The sequence below is a fragment of the Leptonychotes weddellii genome, chromosome 12 (genome assembly GCF_054177405.1).
Source record: "Leptonychotes weddellii isolate Sample4059 chromosome 12, ASM5417740v2, whole genome shotgun sequence".
In the NCBI taxonomy this organism is placed as follows: domain Eukaryota; kingdom Metazoa; phylum Chordata; class Mammalia; order Carnivora; family Phocidae; genus Leptonychotes; species Leptonychotes weddellii.
In genome coordinates, this window is record NC_138380.1 from 51,279,524 (window position 1) to 51,299,140 (window position 19,617).

Genomic DNA, 19,617 nt, shown 5'->3' on the forward strand with positions numbered 1-19,617 from the left:
CTTCCAGTTCCATCCACATCATTGCAAATGGCAAGATTTCATCCCTTTTGATGGAAACAATATTAGGCATATTTCAATCCATATGGATTTTAGTTTTAATTTTGATTTAAGGTATAGTTCCTTCTCCTCACTGTCAATATTCTGTAAATAGATACAGCTGAGCTGCACACACCAAATACATAAGCAATTCCTCTGTAGGTAATCCGAATGCTATGATGATTTGAAACGTGCCTAATATTGTTTACATTAAATTGTGTCTAATGTATTATAACTGTGCATTAAAAATTTATATACAATAAATTCCCTTGGAGGTTTTAAATAGCAACTTACTAATTACCTTCCTTGCAAAAAGTTCATAAGACATGAAGTATATACTATTAAATAGCTTCTATATTTCACCTTAGGGAATGCAGAAATGTTTCCCAATGCATAACTTTAGTGACCCAAGGATTTAAAAAATGATGAGTAAGATACCAGAGAGATACGAAAATCCCAAGCTGCTGAGTTTGTTTTGGTTAAACAGCCCAGCTTTTTTTTTTTTTTTTTTGAGAAAGACAAGATTAAATGTGCATCTCCCTTTACAAGATAAGAGGGTATGCAATTAGAGTACAGAGATGATCCAAATCACAAATAAATGACTTGGTGAGTTGTTACTGGGAATCTTTTGTCTGGATAGGGACTTTCGTTCTTAGAAGAATATTTTGAGCACCATATTAAGTGTCCTTGACAAAATTTCTCTCAAGAAAACTCAGGTAACAATATTAATAGTTATTATGTCTTTCAAGATGTATAATTCTTCTCACTTATTCAGTAGGTCCCCGTAACCCTTTGCTTACAAAGAATATAAATACTAAGCTTTTTTTTTTTAACAGAGGTAGAAAGTGAATCAAATTAAGTGGACATGCAGTTAAAAATGACAGACTGTTTTGTGTGATTTGTAACAGGACAGAAATGATAATAAGGTGAATAATTTATTAGAAGCTTTCTATGAGCTTTTAAAATGTTTTATACTGTTTTACACTGTTATTTAAATCTCTCAACAACCTGGAAAATGGGCACAATTATAATTCTAATTTTATAAATGAGGAAATTGAGGAACATAGAGGTTGAGAAACAAGGTTTCTTAGTTAAAAGGAGAAAAATTTAAAAAATAAAAAAATTAGGACATTATTGTTATGATACAAAAATTACTATGAATCAGAAACTTCCATTTCCCGTCAAGATTGAATAATGGAGTCTTCCACCTGAATCAACCAAAAAATGGACAAAATATGTGAAACAATGGTTTTAAAACACTAGAACATCAGGCAACAAAGCACAGTGATCCCTGAGAGATGCAAAATATACAAAGTAGGCCGAAAGACTGCACAGCTTAATGTCTTGAAAGGTTTTCTGGTAATGGTACAGTGAGTGGAAACCCAGAAAGAACTCAGCAGACTCCCAGAGGTTAAGAGATAAAGCTAAAAGTCTGAGGACAACAAAGTATTCACAGGACAGAGTACTAGAGAGAAGAGTGTAGCAGCAAGCAACAGAAAGAATTCTAGAGCTATAGAGGATTTCGTCAAATAATCAGCAATCTCAGTACATGTGTGTAAGGAAACCACTATAACAGATTAGAAGAAATAGTGCCCAATTGTCACAAAGGGCTAGAAAGAGTGCTTATTTTTACCAACCAGAGAGGAAAGTCTCATGAATAAGGGGGAATTGAATATAGTAAACTGAAGGGGTTTCCAATAGTAGTGAGAAATAATAAGCCATAGACAGAGGTATTCCAGTCATGTCTAATTGGAACCAAAAGGATAAAACAGTTTCTAATAACTTAACTATGTCCTTGAATGAAGCTCAAGAATACTTAGAGGAATGCAAAAAATATTCAGCATTCAATTAAGGTAAAATATACAATGTTTGGCATATAATAAAAATTACCAGGTATGCCAGGAAACAGGAAAATAGGACCCCAACTAAGGAGAAAAGTCAACCAAAACAGACTTAAAAAAAAATAGATGTTTTAAAATTAACCAAAAAACACCAGACTAAAACAGTTATGAAATGGTATCCCACCTGTTCAGAAATTAAGTAATGACATGAAAGATGTTAAAAAGAACCAAATGAAAGTTCTAGAAATGAAAACTACAATGTGTCAGATGAACAATACACTGGATGGGACTAACAGTTGATTAGACATTTCAGAAAAAAGATTAGTGGACTTGCAGACATAGCAACAGAAACTACCAAATGAAACACATAAAGAAAAGATATTTTTAAAAATAAAAGAGCATCATCATGTCGTGGGATCATTTCACGTGGCTAATGTACATATATTTGAAACTCCAAAATGATGGATGGTATTTGAAGAAAAAAACGCCCCCAAAATGTCCATATTTGATGGAAAACATACACTCACAGGTCCAGTAAGCTCAATAAACACAAAGCAGAAGAAACATGAATAAAACTACTCCAAAGAATATTATAATCAAATTGTTCCAAAATGGTAATAAAGAGATTAAAAATTTTTAAAGTGGGAGGGTGGGGAGAAGACACACTTTAAGTACAGAGGAACAAAGGTAAGTATTATGATAGCATACTTCATGCTAGAAACACTGTAACCAAGAAGATAATGGAGCAACATCTTTAAAGTTGATAGAAAAAAAATACATCAACATGGAATTCTATATCCAGCCAAAACATACTTCAATACTCAAAGTGAAATAAAGACTTCTTCAGACATACAAATGCTGGAAGAGGTCATCACCAGCACATCAGTACTCCAAGAAATGTTAAAGTCCTTCACATGTAAGGAAAATGATATCAGATGGAAAAATCTGATGATCTACACAAAGGAATGAAAAGCACTACATGGAAAAATAGAAATTTTTCTTATTATTTCAATTTCTTTTTAAAATAATCTAATGTTTAAACAAAACTCATAACAATGCAGTATAGGGTTTAAAACTAATATACAAGTAAAATCTATGACAATAATATCACAATGGTCAGGAAGAGGTAAATACAAGTATACTTTTGGTAAAGTTCTCATACTGTACATGGAGCGGTATATCATTTGAACATAGGCTATGATAAATTAAAGATGCATAATACAAACTATAAAGTAAAGCTAAAATAATACAGTTGTAGACGACAAGCTACAAAATGAGAAAAAAAAAATGGAGTCATTTTTAAAGCTCAATTATTCAAAAATAAGATACTAAAGAAAAGAAGTAAAGAAGAGAATAGAATAGTAAACAAATAGCAAGGTGATAGATTTATACCTAACCATATCAATAACCATACTAAATGTAAACAGTCAAACACTCCAATTAAAAGGCAAAGATTGCCAGATTGAATACCAAAACGAAGTTCCACTATACGCTGTGTTCAAGATATTTATTATAAATATGACACAAATAGGCTAAAAGTGAAAGGATTGGAAAATATATACTAACATGAATCAAAAGACAGCTGTGACAAAAGCAGATTTCAGAATAGAATTTCAGAAAGAATACTACTAAAGATAAAAATTGTCATTTCATGATTCATCAATAGGATATATGAATCTTATTTTTTTTCAATATATATATATATTTTTTTAAGATTTTATTTATTTATCAGAGAGAGAGAGACAGAGGCAGGCAGAGGGAGAAGCAGGCTCCTTGCTGAGCAAGGAGCCCAATGTGGGACTCAATCCCAGGACTCTGGGATCATGACCTGAGCCAAAGGCAGACGCTTAACCGACTGAGCCACTCAGGCGTCCCGGATATATGAATCTTAAATGTTTATGCATCTAATATCAGAGCTTCTAAATAGAGAAAAAGGCTAATAGAATTCCAAGAAGAAATAGATAAATCCACAATTATAATAGCTTTCAATACTCTTCCCTCAATAATTGATAGTGTAGATAGAAAAATCAGTAAAAATATACAAGATCTACATAACACTATCAACAAACTTGACTTTATTAACATTTACAGAAAACTCAACAGTAGAATACACATTTTCTTCAAGTACATGTGAAACATTTTCCTATGAAAGTGGTACCATATTTTGTGTCACAAGACAAATCTCAGTAAATTTAAAAGGATTCAATTCATTCAAGTTATATATTGTGCCCCAAATGTAATAAATTAGAAATCACTAACAGAAAAATATCTGGGAAAATCCTCAAATATTTGGAAAATAAATAAGACACTTATGAATTATCCATGAGGCAAAGAATAAATCAAAAGGGAAATTAGAAAGGATTCTGTGACATCAAAAGCAACAACATAAGCTAAAATAAACAAGTGTGACTGCATCAAATTAAATAGATTCTGCTCAGCAAAGAAAACCACTAACAAAATAAAAAAGCAGACTATGGAAACTGAGAAAATATTTGCAGACAACATATCTGATAAGGAGTTAATATCCAAAATATACAAGGAACTCATATGACTCAACAGCAAAAACACAAAGAACCCAATTTTTAAATGGACAAATAATCTGGAGAGAGAATTTTCCAAAGAAGATACACAAATGGTCAACAGGTTCATGAAAAAGTGTTCCATATCACCAATTACTAGCTAAATGCGGATCAAAACCACAATGAGATATCACCTCACACCTGTTAGAATGGCTATGATCAAAAAGACAAGAGATAATAAATGCTGGTGAATAGGTAAAGGGCAACGCTGTACTCTGTTGGTGGGAATGTAAACTGTTAGAGTCACCATGGAAAACAGTATAGAGGTTCCTCAAGAAATTAAAAACAGAACTACCTATGATTCAGCAAATGAACCTGAAGGGCATTATGCTTAGTGAAATAAACCAGAGAAAGACAAACACTACATGGTATTACTTCTATGTGAAGATTAAAAGGAAAAAAAAAAAAGACAAACCCACAGTAGTTCCCTGGGACTGTGGTCCAGGAGGAGGATAAGGAGAGGTTGATAAGGAGTTCAAACTTATAAGATATGGTTGTAAGATGAATAAGGTATGAGAATGTAATGTATAACATGGTGACTATAATTGATAACACTACGTCATATAATTGAAATTTCCTAAGAGAACAGAACTTAAATGTTTTCAGGGAAAAATAGAAAGTAAATATGTGAGATGAGGGATGTGTTAATTACCTCAATAGGAGGAAATCTTTCTCAATAGATAACATATATGAAATCATCTTGGAATACACTTAAAAAAAAAGAAACTATTCTAAACCAAATGAAAATGAAAACACAACATATCAACATCTGTGGAATGTAGGTAAGGCAGTATCAGCGGTATTTAAGAGAAATTTTATAATACTAAATACATATAATTGAAAAGAAGAAAGGCCTCACGTCAATTACCTCAGCTTCCACATTAAGAAATTAGAAAAGGGGGACATAGCAAACCCAAAGCGAGTAGAAAATAAGTGATAATGAAGATCAGAGTGGAAATCAAAGAAACAGAAAATAGAAGGATAACTGAGAATACCAATGAAACCAAAAGCTGATTATTTAAGATTTATAATACTGGTAAACTTCTAGTTAGACTGGTGATGAAAAAAAGAGAAGAAATTAATTATAATGTCAGCAATTGAATTTGTGACATCATTACAGATTCTATGAATAGTCAAAGGATAATAAGACAATATTACCAGCAACTTTATGCCTGCACACTTGAAGACCTAGATGAAGTGGGCAAATTCCTTGAAAAATACAAACCACAAAATTCAAGAAGAAATGGGTAATGTGAATAACACAGTATCTATTAAAGAATTTGCATTAGTAATTAAATATCTTCCTGTAAAAAAAAAAAAAAAACAAACAAACAAAAAAACTCCAGGCTCAGGTGGAGTTCACTGTTGAATTCTACCAAATATTCAAGGAAAAAAGAATGCCAACCCTCTGCAAACTCTTCCAGAAAACGAAAAGACAAGTGACTTTCCCAATGTAGTCCCATTATGAGACTAGCATTAACCTGATACCAAAATCTGGCAAACACATTACAAGAAAAGAAGATTACAGGGCGTCTGGGTGGTTCAGTTGGTTAAGTGTCTGCAGTCAGCTCAGGTCATGATCCCAGGGTCCTGGGATGGACTCTAGCATCAGGCTCCCTGTTCAGCAGGGAGTCTGCTTCTCCCTCTGCCCCTTCCTCCCCATCCCACTTGTGCCCTCTCTTTTTCTCGCAAAAATAAATAAATAAAATCTTAAAAAAAAGAAAATTACAGACCAATATTTGTCAAACAGAATCCATCAATATATAAAAAGTATTATATAGCCTGACCAAGTGGGATTTATCCTAGTAATGCAAGATTGGTTTACCATCTGAAAAGCAATTAATGAAAGACACTGTATTAATAAATGACAAAACCACATAATCATCTCAAGAGAAGTAGAAAATACTAAATCTATTCTTGATGAGCTATGTGGAAACAGGTGCAAAATCTGAATGTATCTAACAGTAAGTGCTATTCATATCGTCAAATATTTATTAAGCATCTATGCACTGGAGCTTAATTCTTGGCTCAGAAAACATTAGGAGAAAAGAGACAAACCCTAGCTTCAGTACAGCTTATATCTCTGTAATTGTTGTCATTATCATTGTAACATCATCATCATTCCTTTTACTCTGTTCGGATCCCTCTATGAATAGTAATGGCACTCTACCACACGCTTCAACTTGCCAACATAGTAAGTTGCTATTGCATATCCAATTGATTTTACATACATACTTTGTCTCATCAGAGGCTTATGCACATTCTGTTTCTAATTTCTTAGACCTGAACTACCTTAAATACAATAATTTTCTACTTCCCTTCTTGTTTAAATAAAATAAAGGCACTTATCTCTATAGTAGTTCTGGATAAGAAAACAATAATGAAAAATAATAATCTCTTACACTTGCATAGTGCTTTATACTTTTCAAAGCATTTTCATATTGACTGTATCATGATCTCATTTGAAAAATTCTGTGAGGTCTCTAGAGAGAGTAAGCCGTATCTTTATTTTATAGATGAGAAAACTCAAGCCCAGAGACATTAAATGATTTATCCATAATTCACAGCTATGTAATTTCTTCACAAACATAGATGCTATTCTTCTATCCCCTTCAAATTTCAGAAAGAGCAATGGTTTCATAAATATGCACTATCTTTCTTGAATATAGTAGCACATGTCCAATTTCCTAAATAGGCTCCTTCAAGTAGAACCAATATGGTTTTTCCAATATGGCTACTAAGCTTTTTATCCAGTAGTAATCAAGTCCACTGTGGAACATACACACTCCTCAAGTCTCACACTATTGCAAGATGACCAGACTAGCTAAAGATGAAGAAGTGGCCTGTGTGAGGAAAGTTCTAGATCAATGAAGTAATAAGAATTCACACTATAACATTAGAATCCAAAATATAAATAATATTAATTACACTTCCACAAAATTCATTTGTGATAATAAATTACCCTGACTGAAAGCATGTTTTAAAGTTTTATATAGGACTGTTAAAAAAAAAAAATAACCTGCTTTTTAAGCTCCATATCAACTTAACTAGAAAAATAATCATCTCAATCAATTTATTTAACAGAAATGAACTCAAAGTGCTAAAAAGCATTTTGGATATTCTTTTACTCAATTTCAGTGGAACTGCCTCTGCACAGCTGACAGGAAGAAACGAAGAAAGGTTTCCTCTCCTATAAATAAAATACAGAAGTATGAGAAGGAGGGGGGCATTTGAAGTTGGTTGATTTGCTGTTCCTCTTTTAAAAATCATTAAATTGAATGTGAAAATAATTCAACATACTAAGCTGCTCGTGGATTTCTCCAAATGACTGCAAATCTCTGGAAAACCACCTTCCTCTGTTACTATTTCTGCAATAAATTATATACATTACAAAATAATGTCATTGGAAAAAACCAACAAAAGCATTAAGAGATGATGTTTCTAGGCACATGCAGAGCTCATTTTACTTTAATTATACAGTTCTTTAATTTGGTAATTATAAAATATTCCCTGACAAAATTAGTTTTAGTTACGAACTTAGGCATGTAAATTTCATAGAGCCACCACTTTTTTCCAACACTGTCAGAATGTCACAGTTTTTAAATAATGACAGTACGTGGTATATGGCACCACTGCTTTTTAAAGAAATACACCCAGAAGAACTTAATGTTCAGTTGGCTTCCTCAAAAGAAAACAGAGGAGGAATAGATAGTGGTGACAGTTTGCCTGCTTATGAAACATGAAATTAACGGGGTAACATTTCAAATTTCACTCATCAGCCCTACCATGTATACCAATACCCACCTCAACTTGAAGAGTGACATTTTAGAACTATTTAACATGAAATTAGGCTAGCAATTATAATCGACTCTCTCTCAAAAGGCCAGAATTGCAAAGAAATTTCTACCAGTTTTATTCCTTAAGGTATAGAGAGGAGGATGCTACATATATTCATAATGAAAAGTGCCTATGTTAAAATGAAGATATTGTTATTTACATTATTAAATATCGTTAACGTTACACTAACTAGCTTTTGTTTACAGAATTCACTGCACAGCCCCATTTGCTGAGCTATACTTCTATATGTGGTTACGTTTGCATCAGTGTTTGAATGTGAACACATGAGAAGTAAAAAGAAAGGTTAAGATACAACAAATGGGTAATCAGAATTAGATAAACATCTCATGGGGAAGTCAAAATAAGGTTATACCAAAATATTAATAATAATAATAGTTATCTGAACCTGATACAGTATGTGTTATGTGCAATTATTATTCCCATTTTTCAGATGGGAAAACTGAAGCACAAGAGGTTAAAATATTTGTCCAAGGTCCTATAGCTAGCAATCGAGTGAAAATCTGATCCCAGGCATGCTGACCAGAGAAGATGAATCCCTGATTTTCCTAAGGAAAATGGTTGTTTTGAACTACATATTTTTATAATTGTATGATTTATTTAATTCATATGAACAATAAAATAAACAAGTGAAAAAAACTGCAAGCCACAAAACGTTTGTGTGGCTGAAAAGCTTTTTGAATTATACTGTTTAATGACTGACACTTGTCCCTTACATTTGGATTAGCCTCCCAAACATAAAATTCCCCACCCCACCACTGTTTCTGGCAGTGATCCCTTCCACACTCATCTCTTCTGCTTATAGAGAGGGAAAATAATGATTTGGAATCATCCTACACACAGCATGACTCACAGTCCTGCCCTTTTCTTTACTTTCTTCTGTGAGGGCATTCTAAGCATTCTTAGAGAGACCAGCAGCTTAGCGTTTATCCCTATCCCTTACCTGAGAATAAGTCTACTTTCCCTATTAATCTCTTCCACAATGTTCTTCCTACATTTTTAAACTGACATGTCTCATTCTCACCCTTTTCCTCCTCCAGTGCCCAGTAGAATCTTGGAGGCTAAGGAATTAAAAACGGGACCACAGTCTTCCGCACTGGACCACGCTTAGCAGCAAATCCATCTGTATCAAGAATGTCATGGGCCTGGTCTGACCTTGGAACATGTCCATGAACAATCCAGGATTAATTAGGAGGTGGAATCTCTCAGTGTCAGTCCTCCCAGCCAAAGAAGACTGGAATCTTGGTGGCATAAAGACTGTGCAGGACTAAGAAATGGAAAGAGTCAAAATAAACAGAGTCCAAGAAAAAAAAGGAAGACAGACTGATTAAGTCTAAAGCAAAGAAAAAGGATCTATGGTAGAACAAAGATAGCATCCTTTTGCTGTTTAATTGATGTAATATATTGCTTCTCTCTGAGACTATTGTTAAATTGTTCTAAATTTCCTTCTGTTCCCTGCATTAAAGATTATTTCTTCTCAGTCTTTCCTTTTTTTGTTGTTCATTCACTTGCTTCATCCCTCTCTCCCTCCCTCTCTTTCTCCCTTCCCTCCCTCCTTGCTTCCTTCCTCTCTCTCTCCCTCCTGTTTGAGAAGCTTAATTTCTCTCTTTAAAGTTCAAACTTCTTTTTTAGTGTTTTAGTGTTCGCACTCGCCATTTCTAGCAAGACACATGTATTTCTGTTTTGAAAGATCTCCACTCTATTTCTCTTAATTGTAAAAACATAAAAAAAATTCAAAGCACTCCTTAATGTTTTGTTCTGAAATGTAACATTTCCTCCATTCATTGATCGTGAGTTGTGGTATTAAAATTGCAGTTCTCATTATTTCTGACAGAAGAGGGGAAAAACCACCCACTCCTGCTCAGTGTTTGTCATAACTGGCTAATAAACACAATGCCATAGAACATTAGATAAAATACATAGAAACATAAAAATTGATTTTAAGGGACCCCTGTCAGAGACCGCCGTAATGAGCACACGCACAGTAATAAATACCCAGTTTCGCCAAAAACAAAACAAAACAAAACAAAAAACCAACCAACCAACATCCCAACATGTAACCCCTGGATCCTTTTTGAGTTTAGGGGAACAAAATTTCTTGCTTCTCAATGTCACTCTCCCTCTCCCTGTAGGCACTGAGTTTGAGTTTCCTCCGTGGTTCTAAGTTAGCCCTCTTCCCATGTTCCAGAAATATGTTGGTATCCCTTCTCTGTAATTACCTCCTCTCCTGTCTCCTATGAGTTTATACTTTTAAATGTTTATTGTTACCTTAATGGAGTTTCTGGAAATACTAGAGACAAATACATGTTTTCACTAATATACTTGAGAAACTTTGATATTTTGAAAAAGTAATCACCACCAATAACCTTTAATATATCATCAAATATAAGAATACCCTCATTTTGGCAAGAATGCCTCTGGCATTTCACTCTCTGATACTGTCTGATTGAAGTATATTTTCTTACACAATGAAGGTTACTTTATGTCTAGTTTATTAATATTTTCCCCTAGGAATAGGAATTGACTTTTGTCATGCTTTTATCCATCTCTAGTGAGATTTTTTCTTTTGACATATTTCTGTAATTAATTATTAATGAATTAGGGACACTAAGTCACCTCCTGGCTGAGGTGAATTATTCTTTTAAGATATTGCTAAATTTAATCTGTTATATTTTACCTAGACTTTTTGCCTATAAGTCTATAGTACGGATTGGTGTATAGATATATTTTTGTGATATTTTCTGCTAAGTTTTAGATTCAGTATTACATGACCTTCAAAAATATTAACTGGGCAACTTTCTATCAATTTCTATTTAGGCAAATAAGAATTTGCTTCTTAAAAATTTGAAAAGCTTACTGGGATGAACATTTTGAGATATTGCAGTTTTTTACCCCAAAATGTAAGTAGTCAGCCACTAAAATTTTGCCTGATATCAGTTTCATAAAGAATCAGCCTGTAAGTTCTACTTTTATTAAAATTTGTGTTTCATTTCAACTTTATTCATTTTTAAAATAACTTTGCTTTACACTTTTTCCTAGTTATATCTCCAAAGATGTTTAAATTATTATTATTTTAAAGATTTTATTTATTTATTTGAGAGAGAGAGAGAGAGCGTGCGCGCGAGCACAGAGGGAGAGTCAGAGGGAGAAGCAGACTCCCTGCTGAGCAGAGAGAGGATACAGGACTTGATCCCAGGACCCTGGGATGATAACCTGAGCGGAAGGCAGGCACTTCCTATATGCCCCTAAATTATTATTTTTAAGAACCAGCTCTTGGATATATGAACCCCACCTCTCATGGTTTCTTTAAATTTTGTTTTTTATCTCATCCAATTCCCCTTAATATTGTTATTTTTAAATTTTGTATTTTAAAAAAATATCCTGTTTTTTTTGTAGTTTAAAATGAAATAATTTACCACCATATATTTACCTGTGAATGCAGCTTTGCTGCACTTAAGAAGGGTTTTTTTTTCCCCCTGAATAGTGTTCTTATTTTCTAAATGACTCATAACTGCAGTTTTGATTGCCTCTGACCCAATAGTTTTGAAGGGCTTATTCCTTCCAAGTAATTGTTTATCTTGTGTTACAGCTTTTTGTTAATAATTTCTGGTTTTATTATATTACAATCAGAGAATCAGTCAACCTAGTATCTTTTGGCACACAACTTAATCCCTAACAATACAAGAAACTAAATTTGTCATGATAGACTTCTCACTCTCAAGCAAATATTTTGAGTCAGAATCTTTGTATGTTTATCTTTTCATAATAGATGTTTTATCAAAGGATCTTCCAACTTCTGAAATATAGCCTTTCTCAGTGTTTCATAAGGTGCTTGTTGATTTCTTTGTCCCTAACAAAATTATTAGCTCACGGTCTATTGTACATGAAAAGGAACAACTTCCTCTAGTTTCAACACAAAGACAAGCCAAAACGAAAGTGGCGTTTTCAACCACTTAAATAACCACCATCTTGAATTTTTTTAACAAATATTTTACAGATGAATTAATGGAAATCTACAGGGGCTTAATGACTTGCCTACCATCTCACATCTAGTACAGAGTAGCCAGGGCCGAAAAATATTTTTTGGATTCTTCTGCCACAGTCCCCTTCCAATGTGCTCTCTCCTTTTATTGGCCCAATTATGGACTACATTCACAAATTTTATGTATTTCTCATTAATTTGATTAGAGCAATTATATGCTAGAAGAGAATCAAAAACTAAGTTTAAGGGACTGGGAGAGGCACCTGGGTGTCTCAGCCAGTTAAGCGTCTGCCTTTGGCACAGGTCATGATCCCAGGGTCCTGGGATTGAGTCCCACATTGGGCTCCCTGCTTAGCGGGGAATCTGCTTCCCTCTGCCCCTCCCCCCCGCTCGTGCTCGCTCGCTCTCTCTCAAATAAATAAATACAATCTTTAAAAAAATAAGGGACTAGGGAAAGGATTTTTAGGAAATACACACACACGCACTTAAACACAGCTACAGATTGCAGACTTGTGAAAAAACAAAAAAATCATCTTTGAGATGGGATGAGGAAACCTCTCAGGGGAACTCTGGTTACACAGACCATGTTATAATATTTACTGGTCAGTCTTGTCTCCACCAGGATATTTTAGTCGTTAGTTTGAAATGTTTAAGTGAGGAAATAATCAGAAAAATTATTTCATATCTGTATAAAGTTCCCACTCCTCTCCTAGAAAGAATTTTAATTAGAGCTCCAAAGAAAATAACTGACACTATTTTTAAACATGCCCAAACTTTTAAATGCCTGACAAATGTGGTCATGGAAGGTGTGCTGAGCCTGACAGAAGTTTAATGTGTGGGTTCCAGTCCTGGCTCTGTGACCTTAGCACCTGTCACTTAGCTCTGTGACTCCAGATGTTTCTCTAGACCTCTTTTTCCTGAGAGGCTGCGCACAGATGGTCCCTACCATGTCCGGGAACTCAATTTTTGTGAAACCTAAGTGTACAAATGATATTGTCCTTTATTTCAGGTAAGATTTATTCAGAACGGATCCAGTGTCAGAAAACAGCGCTAGTTAATAGATTATAGCATGAGAAAGGGGAGTTACAGTCCCTACCTACAACAAAGGTACAGTCATCCACTACTTCTTCACCTCAAATAGGATGACTACGTTATTATATTTAAAAGAGTCATGATGCTAATATGTTTTCCTTGTGCACGCAACAGGCATTTTATAACTTCTCTGAGAATTACTTAAAGGTGATTAAAAAAAAAAAGAAAAAGCTAGATATTTCTGTTACAGGCTGCAAGCTACAGCCTAGGTTCAAAAAGTTACATTTTACCACACACCTAACAAAAGGTGGTGCTATATGCCTCAGCTCCATTTTTGTCTGTGGTTGTCAGAGCTATCTGAAGTCTTAATTGAAAATATGTATTTCCTAAAAATAAGTTAACTGAACATATTGCCTTTTCTCTTTATTAAAAAAAACCAACTTTCTATTATGCCAGTAATGTCAGAGATTAATAACAGAAGTAAAAGATAATTAAGCAGGGACATTTAAAATAAATGGAATTCAAAATGTATTGCATGCTTGATTGTTTGACTAAAATTAAACAACTCATCTGAATATGACTGATGGGAATGTTGCCGAAGAACAATTAAAACAGCGCAACTCTGATAAGTTCAATCAGGGAAGGTCTCTTATTTTCCATTTGCCTTTTGTTATTTATACCTGCAATGCAAAACCATATGATGCGTTTCTCACCTCCGCTTACGGTTGCAGTGACAGGGAAATCAATTGTTAATTGGCCAGCTCAAACTGTAATCATTTACTTATTCCATCTGCGTCTCTTCCTCCTTGATCTTAGATTTCCTTATGATCTCCTCAGGATTATTTGTTTTATCTGAGTAAAACCGGGATGCCACAGTGCTAAACTTACTGCTTTGCCATTTGTTTCAGATTATTCTTCCTACATGCTCCAATTTGCATAACTCTATTGTTTTGTGGATTCTAAGCTTGTGAATTTATTACCAAGGCACCTGTCAGTGTTACTGTATTTAAGGAACTGTCAGCAGTTTCTATTTTGGGGTTCTAAGTTGGCTACAAAAATTCACTCTGGGCTGAATTTTGGCAAGTGTTATAGGGTAGCAAATGAAGAGGGAATTATTTTTAGAAAAGGGGGAGAGAGTGGTGGGGAAATAGTTTTTTGCTTGGTTTTTTTTTTTTTTTTGAGGCATAGAAATATAAAATAGAAAACAGAAGTTGGTGGTTTCAGAAGTATTCCGAAAGATTAATCCTCTTTGGTTTTTCTGAAGTTAGTACCTTTTTCAACCCATTAGTCTACACTGCAGACTCATGTCTTGAGGGATTATGGCAAAACATTAAAATTATCTTTTCTATTTACAGGCACAATATCTTGTGTATGCATTAATCTTAATAACAGGACAGCAGTTTTAGGGGGGAAAATTATCCATTTAGTGAAGACTAGACTAGAAACCAACAAGTTTCAGATTCCTGACAAATTACTAAGCATCTGAAGTATGACCTTCAAGTGTGTCAAAGGAGGTTCTTCCTACCCTTCTCCCCTCTTGCAACACATAATCACTATCAGTACAAAGAGCTTTACTAAATTGGGAAGAATTAGGGATGCTCTGAGTTTCATCTCGTTTTGAAATTTTGTCTCTGGAAAGAGTCTTCACAATCTAAACCTTTATTTGGCAAGCAAAAAATCAAAAAAAAAAAAAAAGTCCAAGATCCATCAGCATATCTGGAACTTTTGCAGAATAATATTATTAGAAACTTTTATTTTTCCAAAGCATCAAAGCATGGAAGTTAAGTATCATGCCCTTCCTGTTACCCACACACATGTGAGAGACTATATGCATACACATCTTAGAATGAAGCAATAAACTATAGCTTAAACTTTATACGCAATGTATCTTAGAAGTAAAATATGTACTACTTCCAAGGAACAATGAATAAGAATCTTATAGCTAGCTAGATGTAATACCAATTAATAAACGTCTCTTGAGCACCTTTTGGGGCAAGGCACTCAGCTACAGAGTTGGGTTAGTAAGGAATATAAAACTCTGGGGCAGGGATGAAAGTATAATGTGAAATGAAGAAAAGAAAGGGAAGTCTACAAAAGACATAATCTGCATCCTAACACTGTCTATGGGAAGTGTACTCTGATCCAGTTTTGAGCAAGCTGGTCTCTCTGGCAGGGGCATCACTATTGTGAAATCGGAGACAATGAAATAATCAGAGACTAACATCAAACACCGAATCACACAATCCATTCATGCTTTCTTCAGACCTTACTCTCCAAGTAGCCTTTCAGTTACAATTTGATTCTCCCTGTAGAGTAACTTTCAGTGAGTCAGCCCTGTGTAGGCTCACATGTGCATTCTAAATCATTTAGAGCAAAGAACTCTTATTATAAACCAATATATTTGCATTCAGAGTTATACATTAATATCTTACGAATTTGGTTAATGACAGCCTGTCCCTGTATGAGAGTTCTAGTCCCAACATGCTAACCAAGTAAGTGCCTAGATCTCTACTGCTAAGGTCCACACCCTACATTCTATGAGTCCAGTCCTGACACATGACAGGAGCTTAATGAATGAGTGAAGGCGGTGCCACACTGTAAAAGGCCCTGGAGGGTAGCCTGGCCTCTCCTGGTAGTTCAATTACTAGGTAGTTTCTCTCCAATTTCAACAGGAACTAAAAAGTTCAAAGAGAAAAAAAGTCATGGTTTGAATTTTTACAATTTCATTTTAATCAACTCCAAAAATAAATGAGCTAAAGCAAAAAGGCTTCTAAACCATACCTCATTTCCACTCTGATGTTTCCAGTCTCATAAATACTGCTTAAATAAATATCCTTTAAACCATGTTAGATTTTTTTTCCTATTTCTATGGCAGCCTATTGCTGAAAGATACCTTAGAATACTTTTAGCACAACCTCCTCCTTTACAAAGGAGCAAACTGATGTGATTATTTCATCTAATCCTATAACAATAAAAAAAGGAAATAAGTACCAAAAGTAGATTAAAATAACCAAGAAGTTGTTCCTCACTAATTAAAATCAGGAAGTTTTGGTTAGTTTGATGTTATAAGGAAACAAAAAATTATTTCAGAGTAACTCATGTATTTTTTTGCTGTTTATCCAACTTTCGTTGGTATAGGATCTTCAAGTTTATCCTCAATTTTCTGGTTATTAATAGTTTTAATTAGCTTTTTCACATTTATGGGATGATAATAAAAACAGCAAGTTCCTCAGAAATACGTGTTTTTCTTTAGTTTTTGTTTTCTTAAGCATAAAAATTCGCACCACAAGTGAAGCGTTGCCTATCTCATGTTTTGTTTTGTTACTGTTTTAATTACTGTAACATTCCATGTTTTGGCTTTTTTTTTTTAAGATTTTATTTATTTATTTGACAGAGAGAGAGAGAGGGAACACAAGCAGGGGGAGTGGGAGAAGGAGAAGCAGGCTTCCTGCGGAGCAGGGAGCCCGATGCAGGGCAGGGAGCCCGATGCGGGGCTCGATCCCAGGACCCTGGGATCATGACCTGAGCCGAAGGCAGACGCTTAACGACTGAGCCACCCAGGCGCCCCAATATTTTGGCTTTTAGTATCAAGTTTAACCGTATGCAACTGCCTATATCTGTAGGGTAAAAGTGGTCAGATATCAGCAATCTCATAGGGCTCAAACTAATATTTACTAAAAAATGTAGTTTTTACTGAAAATTAGTTATAGGATAACATTACATTTTCTGGTCAAATATATCTAGTTTCTTTTCTTTCTTTCCTTTTTTTTTAAGTAGGTTCCACACCTAGCACAGAGCCCAACAAAGGGCTTGAACTCACACCCTGAGATCAAGACCTGAGCTGAGATCAAGAGTTGGATGCTTAACCGAGTCACCCAGGCACCCCTATATCTAGTTTCTGATATGTAAACCAAAAAAAAAATATTTCAGTAAGAGGGTTAAATTTAATTTGTAGCAAATAACTCTGCTTATCCTAAGAAATAAGTTGATTTCCCTAAAAACAAGTACTTGTAATCATATAAGCACTCTACATGCTAATCAATTAAAAATGAAAAACAGATGTTTCCTTACTAAATGAAGTCCAATAAATACTATGTCAAATGTGAAATGAGCTCAAATAAAAATCAGTGTAAGAATTCATTCATAGATAACTTGTTACATATCTCTATGTTGTTTAATGGGTTGTTGGCACATGGGAAAAGTGGGGGGAGTCTCTCTACTCTTAATTGCTTTTATAGATACCTTGAGGTACTTTAAATCATAAAAGGGTGAAATGATGGAGAATAGGGCACTGAGGAGAAAGATCTCTGTTTACCTCATTCAATTAGCAACCTAGTATCAGCTGTGTGAAGACTTCAGCTTTCTACAAAATCTCCACACCCTACAAAAGGCAATGTAACTAGAAATAAATGACTTTCAAAGATGGACTTACATAAAAGAACGTAACCTATACAGTATACAACTCTTAACTAGATCTTCCTCCAGAATTTTTAAAAATCTAAACAGTTTAAAAGCGCTGAGAAATCCGAAATATATATTCATTTTGGTGACAGACCACATGCATTGCGAACAAGCTCCCCTTCCTAATCAGACCCTCTGTTCCAGGTACCAAAAATGAGCCAGTATGTTTTACTGTTTGTGACAAAATCAGAAATAAATGATGAAGAGAAATTGAGAACTGATAGCTCCTAAAGAGAACATGACATATCCACCACATGTGCATAAAGTAGCTGAGAAAATAATATAACTGCTTCTCGATATCTGTTATCTAAATTACACTTCCGGGGCGCCTGGATGGCTCAGCTGGTTAAGCACCGAACTCTTGATTTCGGCTCAGGTCACGATCTCAGGGTCGTGAGATCGAGCTCCATGTAAGGCTCTGTGATCAACGCAGAGTCAGCTTGTCCCTCTCCCTCTACTCCTCCCCCACTCACTCACTCTTTCTCAAATAAAATCTTTTTAAAAAATAAAAGTAAATAAATTATATTTCCTTCAAGCTTTCCTTGTCCAAATCAATTTTTAAAAGATCCTTGGGATCCTTAGGGCTCCGTGCTCAGCGGGGAGTCTGCTTGGGATTCTCTCCCTCCCTTTCCCTCTGCTCCTACCCCCTTTGTGCCCTCTCTCTCTTTCTCAAATAAACAAATCCTTTTTTAAAAATCCTAAGGATGTTGTCCTTTGTAAGACAAATATATTCTTTCAAGTAATTTTACTGAACTATACATTATTTGAAGAATGTACGAATTTTCAATTTGAAGTTCTGAAAAGTAAAACCAAAACCAATAAGCCAGACAAAAATGCAATTTGAAATAAGACAATAGGCCTTTATGTTTACTAATAACAAAAACAATACTAAAAAAATTAACCACGAACAATTTCAGTTCTATGTCAGAATGTCATCGGTCGAATTTGTCACGTGAAAACTGCTTTCACTATTTACAACATCTATGTATGAAGAATAAAACTCAGCTGAATTTATTTACTTTGTGAAGCACCATTAGTTATAGCCAGTGACAAAACCAGTTAAACATTTATTTCAAATGATTATTTTTGCCTCTCTTACACTAGGCCATGTGATTTTACCACAAACTGAAGTGAAATACCCCCAAACTTGAAAATTTTTATGTACTCATTTTTTTCTATTAAGCTTTTCATTTTAATTCCTATATAGTTTACAGGGTCATATTAGTTTCAAGTGCACAATATAGTGATCAACAATTCTATACCTCATCACTCAGTGCTCATCATGATAAACGTACTCTTAATCTTCTTCACCTATTTCACCCGTCCCCCCACCGATCTCCCCTCTGATGTGCTTTATTTTATTTTTTTTTAAAGATTTTATTTATTTATTTGACAGAGAGATACACAGAGAGAGAGAGGGAACACAAGCAGGGGGAGCGGGAGAGGGAGAAGCAGGCTTCCCGCTGAGCAGGGAGCCCGATGCGGGGCTCGATCCCATGACCCTGGGATCATGACCTGAGCCGAAGGCAGTCGCTTAAACACCTGAGCCACCAGGCGCCCCGGATGTGCTTTATTTTAAATGCGTACCCTCAGTTAAAGTTAGTAATTTTTTTTTCAACAAGAATATTTTTTACTTGAAGCATACTTCAGAATACATGGTTCTGAAAGATATATATAAAACATTCTATCCAAGAAAAACAGAATACACATTTTCCTCAAGTACACACAGAAGAATCCCCTGGTTAAATCACACGAAAAGAGACACAACAAATATTAGAAATTGAAGAAGACTGAAATCATACCAAGTACATTTTCCAACCACAATGGTATG

At 34.6% G+C, this 19,617-nt stretch overlaps 1 protein-coding gene and 1 long non-coding RNA gene across 5 annotated transcripts in view; both read right to left on the bottom strand.

Annotated features, from left to right (window-relative positions):
* Nucleotides 1-19,617, bottom strand: part of HDAC9 (histone deacetylase 9) — a 901,117-nt gene that overhangs the window by 655,685 nt on the left and 225,815 nt on the right. The gene's annotated exons all lie outside the window — the stretch shown is intronic.
* On the bottom strand, nucleotides 5,552-18,350 carry LOC145716544 (uncharacterized). Its single transcript, XR_014139304.1, has 2 exons — nucleotides 9,336-18,350; nucleotides 5,552-9,254 (listed from the first exon to the last, which is right to left on the bottom strand). It is a non-coding gene; the product is annotated as an uncharacterized LOC145716544 (long non-coding RNA).